The 6,000-nt window shown below is 38.2% G+C and overlaps 1 long non-coding RNA gene across 1 annotated transcript in view; it reads right to left on the bottom strand.

Annotated features, from left to right (window-relative positions):
- Gm40130 overlaps positions 1-5,797 on the bottom strand; it is a 12,163-nt gene extending 6,366 nt beyond the window's left edge. Inside the window, exons 1-2 of the long non-coding RNA XR_867576.1 lie at positions 5,684-5,797; positions 3,036-3,746 (exon numbers count right to left, since the gene is read on the bottom strand). This is a non-coding gene — a long non-coding RNA (predicted gene, 40130). The remainder of the gene's footprint in view (positions 1-3,035; positions 3,747-5,683) is intronic.
- Between the last annotated feature and the right edge of the window lie 203 nt (positions 5,798-6,000).

Consider the following 6,000-nt stretch of genomic DNA (forward strand, 5'->3'; position numbering starts at 1 on the left):
TAATTGATTATAATTTTCTCGAGTTATTTATAAAAATCATCTGAAGAAATTCGTTGTGCTTATCTGCTTCTTTGATGGAAGGGAAGGGTACATTTATGTTTCATGACCCACTTATTTTTCAGTGCACTCTTAACATTACCTGACCCTGTAAGGGTGCTTAAGACAGTGAGGAAACCAAGACAATCTCGCTCTTACATTTATGAATAAATCATATGGCTAAAAGCTATTATCACCATTTATTTGTCTACATTTATATTTAGAGAGGGTTGTTCCTGGATCATCTCAGCAGAATGAAGGATCCTGAAGAGAGGATTAAGTGGGTAAAGGGACATGCTGTAAGTTAGTGAGGAGGAAAAAAAGAGTATTCACTAAATATAAAGAATAAGAACCAATGACACGTTTGTCTTTGTCCTCAAGTGAGTGATAATTAAATCAGCATATGATGGAGATAATTAATCACGAGCAATTATACCCACTATAAAATTTTGTTTTTACACATAATTAGTGAATATAATTTTCATATACAACTTAATGCACAAACACACACACACTTTAAGGGTACCTCAATGAGCTATAAAATCTCTCCTCACAGACACTAGTCTCTACCAATTCTTGCAATAAAAATATGGCTAAAATTATTTAGTGCTTTAGAGGTAGCAGCTGCTATGGTAGCTATTTTAAATATCTAATTCTAGTAACATTTTTTTAAACATAGCCACATCTTAACTATATTTCAAACTACACAAGGAAAGTGAATTTTGCAAAGGTTAAGTAAGTAGCTTTCCTAAGATCTTTAAGGCTTAGTAAGTGAAAGAGGTTTGTTTGAGTTCAAATTTACTTGAAGTCTTAGTCCTCTCTTGCCATGTTCAGAGCTATCTTGCATTTACTTCTTATTTTTTAATATTCCTATTTTTATCATATGTATTACATTTAAGGTATTTTCTATATAGTTATTTTTAATTTTTGTAACCTCCCCTCCCCAGCCTGAAACCTGTTTGCTCAGGTTTCAGTATTAGAGAGCATTGGGGCTGCCCTATCGTCCTGCCACTCCCACTGCCTCTGCCTGCCACCTAGCTGTTCCGGAGCTATCACGTGTTCACCTGCATCTTTACTCCAGGATGATTTGGCAGGAATCGGGCCCCCTTCCCCTCCTTCATAACTGGGTGCACAAATTAGTAAAATTGAGCTTTGATCAGAATTTTGTCTTAGCTTCCTCTTTCTCTCGTCTGTCTAGCTCCCTCTTCTCTTCAAGATTCCAAGATGTCTTTCCAGAACAGAACCCAGACATATGAGCCGCTAGCCGGACACAACAAATTTTAATTGGATTTCTCATTGATGCACTCCCATATAATTACTTGTTTTTCCCTTTTATATCTGCAGGCTTCTGTCTTTGGGTTTATAGGTTCTTTTTATTTATTTTCTTTTTTTCTTTTGGCCTAGACCCTGGGCATGAATTCTATCCTTAAGAGCAGTTAGTTTTCCCAGTGAGACTCTCTTGGAGGAAGCTACATTTCCATTTACTAGTTGTTATTAATTGGAGAAAACTTTGGGAAATGGATTGTGTTCATTTCTCTCAGCTCTGGGATCCCATGTGATGTAGACCCATGCAGGCTTAGTCTTGTAGTTCATATATGCATAGACCCCGTTGTGGTTAGAATGTGCCTTGTTTTCTGGGTGTCCTTCATCCTCTCTGAATCTTACCCTCTCTCTGGCTCCTCTGCAGCATGTTTCCCTGAAAGCCAATGGGAAGGGGTTTGATGAAGGCATCCCATTTAAAACTGAGTTTTCAGAGGTCTTTCACTCTCTGCATATTGCCTGGCTGTGGATCTTTTCAACATGTTTATATTTTTATAATCAAATTGAAAACACTGGCCAGACCATGGTGGGTTGTGACTCTAATCTGTAAGGACTGTGATCCTGTTGCTTAACTGAGATGAAGGGATGGAGATGACCCTGCAGTAGTGATTCACAGCTGTTTCTCTTTAGCGCTTACGTGTAGATATGAGTTAAAAAAAAACATCGATTAACATGCAATGCAAACCTTTGCTTCTAATGGAAATATACACAAAAATATTATTACATTTCAACAAGTGTGAGTAGCTGGGAGAAAAAAGAAAAGGTACATTGCACGGAAGCATCAGCAAAAGTGTCCTTAGGATTTTGTGCTATGTTTAGCTAGTGTGGCAGTAGCCCTCAGCAACCATCCCAGGGGCAATAAAGTATCCATCAAGTTATTCACGATGGAACTCAGGGGAGCGAAGCATACTTAAAACTTTGAGAAGGTTCTAGCTAGAAAAGCTAGGTTGGCTTTTTCTCCCAGGGGCCTGACTCATTGTCCATGAATTGCTATTTTTTTTCTTATAAATAATCTATGTCTTAGCCTTCTCCACTCACCGACTATCCTTCTCTACCAAAATCACCCAGAGTCTTGTAGGATTTGCTCACTGTGTTTATAGAGTGAAATAGAAGGAAAAGAAAGGATCCTGAAGGCAATTGTGAAAGGAAGGTTCTTTATGGCACAATTGTCTCTTTATACTATTCTATAAAATTTAAGGACATAAAATAAACACAATAAGATTTAAGTGGCTAATGATTTTTAGTAAAAGAAAATTGCTAAAGTAAGTGAGAATGTTGAAGTCATCCCTGGGTCCTTGGATTCTGATTTTTTTTTTCAGTTCTATAATATAAATAAACCAATTTCCCCAGCTTTTGGAGTAAAAAAAAGGTGAAACCTTTTTTTTTTTTTTTGCTTTATTACTAGCCACTGAAGCAAACACTGACATCCTACATCTTCTGCCTATCTGGATCCCAGAGATCCATGGCAGATGTAATCACAAGAGTTCCTGCCTCTCTAAGTAGAATGCAAACTGTGATCTGAACCCTGACCACATCACAATATGTATTTCTGACCTTCTTACCCTCACCCAAGTTTATTTAAACTGTAAAATACAATGCATCTAACATTCAGGGTATCTCGGTGATGACCAGGAATTCATAGACATTGGCATGGTCTACAACCCCTGGACCACACTCACCAGATGCTGCTCTGATTTCCTCTTCTTAGCTCTGCCAGCTTTGTCCATCATCTGATGATTCATTTTCATTCTCCCTAGTCTACCACCATTCCGTGCCCCATAATAGACTATGGAGAACACATAGCTCATTACAGCAAATCTTCTCTGTCATTTCCTTCTTTGAATGTTCTCTTCAGTTGCAGCCTGTATGAGACCTTGTCAGTTCCCTGCAGTCAGGTTCCCTTGCAAACTTCCTGCTTGATGTTCTGTGTTGTTGTTGTTTTTGTTTTTGTTTTTTTCTTCCAGTAATGGTCAGTCGGTGAAGGGTCTCAGGAGAAGTTCATGAAAAAGAAATGTTTATTTATTAGTATGTATGTAAGGAAATCACATCATCACATGACAAGTGGAAGACATCTGAAAGGAACAGAGAAGCAGTGGGCTCAACCAAGCAGGTGGTGACAGTAGAGGGTGAAGCCCGTGGACCATTGGGTTTACTTGGGGGGCACATTGAAATGTCAAGGCAAAATGCAGTGGGGTTTTCACTGGTGTTATTTGAAGGTTACTGAGCACAATTAAAGAAGACTAAGAAAACAACTGTCTCCAGAGGGACCAACCTGTCTCGTTGGTGCACATAACGTGGGTATTAGTCTATTTGTGGTTTAGTTGAAGCAGCAGAAGAACACGAAGATGTGGCTTACAATATGCCTGGTTACTGTGTCTTCTGCATTGGTCCTAGGAAGAGGCAGGACAGTAGGGTTCTTAGTCTTTTTCTACCTGATAACTTTCAGGTTATTGTTTCTTCTTCTTAATGTAAGAATCACAATCTCTTCAGATTTTTTTTAAACCATGAAATCATCAAATAATCTCTTGGCCAAATGCCCTGTTGATCCTGTCCTGTATCTCTAATTATTTCTGTCGAAAATCTCCTGAGAACTTTTGTTTGTATTTAGATTTTTTCTTCCTCATGTTCTGCACTAAGGGTATTGCAAGAGTCAAGCTGTCATACAGCGCTCTGCTAACTCAGGCTTTTCAAAATCAACACTCTTAATGGCTGTGTAGGTATCTTCATGTCCAGCTTCCTGTCTTGCTCTACTGCTTGACAAATGCTTTGCATGATCTGTCCCTCATCCTTGACACCCTCTCTTGATGCTGCCCACAAGACACTGTACTCTTGTGATTTTTATTCAGTCTCATAGAAATGAATATTATATCGAATTTTCCCATTTCCCTTTCTTTTCTTGAATCCTGGGTATCAGTGTGTTTGTAATTCGGAACTTTTCTTTTTATATATTCTTTAACATGAACAGTTTTATATCCACCTGCCAACTTTTCCCATCCTTCTGTTCTCAGCTAGTTCTTCCTCTGAAGTGATTTGTATGTTTGATCCTTCCTTGGTACTTATGCAGCAGAACCCAAACAGAACTCTGGATCATTCACACAATATCTGAAGACTTTCCATGTCTACAGTGCACTAATTGTTTTAGATTTTTATTACATATCTATGAGTGTTTTCCTGAATGTTTATGCACCATATGCATGCAGTGCTCACTGCAGTCAGAGGAGGGCATTAATTTTCCTGACTCTGGAGTTACAGGCTGTTGTGAGCCCCCACATGGGTACTGAGAGTTGAGCCCAGGTTTTTTGGAAAAGCATCCACTGTGCTCTTAACTTCTGAGCCATCTCTGCAGCCCCTGTAATGCATTTTCTCAAGTATGTTCTATATTCTTCTGACTGTCGGCAAATCTCACTGGCCCTACTCTCAAAGTACACAAGTCTTCCCATCTTTGTGGCTATCATCATAATCCATAGTATTATTGTCGCTCTCAGGCACTACGGGGGTAACCTCCTGATTTCTCTGCTTTTGACTTTGTTCCACTGATGGCATTCTCTACCTGGGAGCCAGAGACATAGTTCAGAAATGTGATTGGTATGATGTCTAAGTTGAATCTTCATGGCCTGAAACACTTTCTGATATGTAGTTAGCACACAAGAAGTATCTTTATGAAAATATTTTTTATTAATATATAAAGTAGTAGATTTCATCATGGCACCCTTGTATGTGTTTCATTATTATTTTTCCTCATTCTTTCCCTTCTATTTTCTTCCTCCATGTCACCTGACCTTCTCCAACTGGTTCCCAGTTTTCCTCCAGATAGCAACTTTTCTGCTTTCTTATCTGTGAACTCCATTACTCTGCTGTCCCCTCTCTGACACTCCCTTGAACTCCTCTGATGAAAACATAAGCAGATATAACAAAGAGACAGAGATGATCCTTAAGGTAAGGGGCTAAGTATATATTAATCACAGTCTTAGTTTCAGAGTTAAAAATTTAAACGTATGCTAGTGCCTTTAGTAACTGAGCCTTATTCTTACCCACAAACATAAATTTTAGAAATTTTCTGTATCTCATATTTTTCTTTGTTACTCAGCAATAGCTCATCAACCCCTAGGGTGATCCTAAGGTGAACTTATGGTTTTCCTGTAACACAGACCTCAGCTATTAATTAACACGTCTTGCTTTCTTCTATTGACTGGCAGGTAATGGTGCATTAATTCAAGACATGTGTACACCCGTGACTCTTAAAATTACTTTTCTGAAAACAGAACAATGCTGCAACTTAATGTCTGAAATGTAGCTGATCCAGCAAAAATATAATGACAATAGTTACCTTCAGAGCGGATGCCTAGAGAAGGTCCTCGGTGGATGGACACCATCCGTATCGTCTCCCAAATCATATGATGAAGGCAACCTATCAACACATAGCTCCCGTAACAGCCATGACATCCATGCCTGAGAAAAGAAGGGATTTTCAAAAGTCAGCATTTATACCAAGTCTAGTAGTAGTTTGCTATTTTATTAAAGTAAGACAAAAAATGAAGACCTAAAAAGGCTTTTTTTCTTTTTCTTTTTCTTTTTCTTTTTCTTTTTCTTTTTCTTTTTCTTTTTCTTTTTCTTTTTCTTTTTCTTTTTCTTTTTCTTTTTCTC

This window comes from Mus musculus, chromosome 3 (genome assembly GCF_000001635.26).
Source record: "Mus musculus strain C57BL/6J chromosome 3, GRCm38.p6 C57BL/6J".
NCBI classification, from domain to species: Eukaryota; Metazoa; Chordata; class Mammalia; order Rodentia; family Muridae; genus Mus; species Mus musculus.